Genomic DNA, 941 nt, shown 5'->3' with positions numbered 1-941 from the left:
TTCGGCCCTCCGCGCAGAGGCCGTTCCCTCCCGACTCCGCACTCACCGGCCCAGGTCTCGGTCAGTACCAGGACCCCCGAGAGCAGCAGGAGGAGGGTTCGCGGCCCCATGACCTGTATCCCTGGGGTCTGGGCAGAAGCTGAGTCCCGGCGGAGGGTGAGGGTGGGGGTGGGGGTGGGGTATCGGTGGAGACTATAACCTGGAACCTTGGGGCCGCTGTTTGGCTTCTAGAAACCAGACACCCAATGGGAGTGAGAACTAGGGTCGCGACACGAGTGTCCGGGCAGAAAGGCACAACACAGTTTGCGAAGAGAAAGTGAAAGTCTAGGAGACTAGGGATCCCCAACACAGTCCCTGCCCCAAACAAGGCCCTTGACTCTGAGAACCTGAGACCCTGAGAACCAGATCCGGTACCTGGGACTTTGCCCTGATCCCTCCTCTCCTGCACCGAGAATTGTGCAGTCACAGAGTCCCCGAGTCCTGACCCAGTGACTGTATAGTCAAAGATTATCAGAACATTTTGGTCAGGATATTTATACAGTCCTGCAAATTAGTGAGGACCCCAAGGATAATTTTGTTTATGTGGTTACTTCTATTGCTGTTTCCCGTAGTAGAAACAACAGTTTAAACATTTTCAACTAATTTATTTAGAATAATGTTAATAACCCATGATTTTTATATGAAAAATAACTATTTCTCCAAATAAACTCTATAGTGGCAACAGTGGAAGTTTTTTCATTATTATATTTTTGCAAGTCTTTTCCTTGTCTGTCTCACTGGATTTTATGTTTGCTTTTGCACCGAATCCATTATTTTGATTGAAATCTATGAAAATAAAAAGGACCACACATATTAGGAATAATATTTTTAATAACCTTTCCTGTTATTTGTGGATGTTTATCTTTGATACAAAGCTAAAACTATGCAAGTGATAGTTTCTT

At 45.7% G+C, this 941-nt stretch overlaps 1 pseudogene; it reads right to left on the bottom strand.

Annotated features, from left to right (window-relative positions):
* LOC104982899 overlaps window positions 1-437 on the bottom strand; it is a 3,892-nt pseudogene extending 3,455 nt beyond the window's left edge.
* Window positions 438-941: the final 504 nt, after the last annotated feature.

The sequence above is a fragment of the Bison bison genome, unplaced genomic scaffold (genome assembly GCF_000754665.1).
Source record: "Bison bison bison isolate TAMUID 2011002044 unplaced genomic scaffold, Bison_UMD1.0 scf7180017860847, whole genome shotgun sequence".
Taxonomy (NCBI): Eukaryota; Metazoa; Chordata; class Mammalia; order Artiodactyla; family Bovidae; genus Bison; species Bison bison.
Note: the sequence above shows the minus strand (reverse complement) of the source record. Positions and strands in the feature narration are given on the sequence as shown.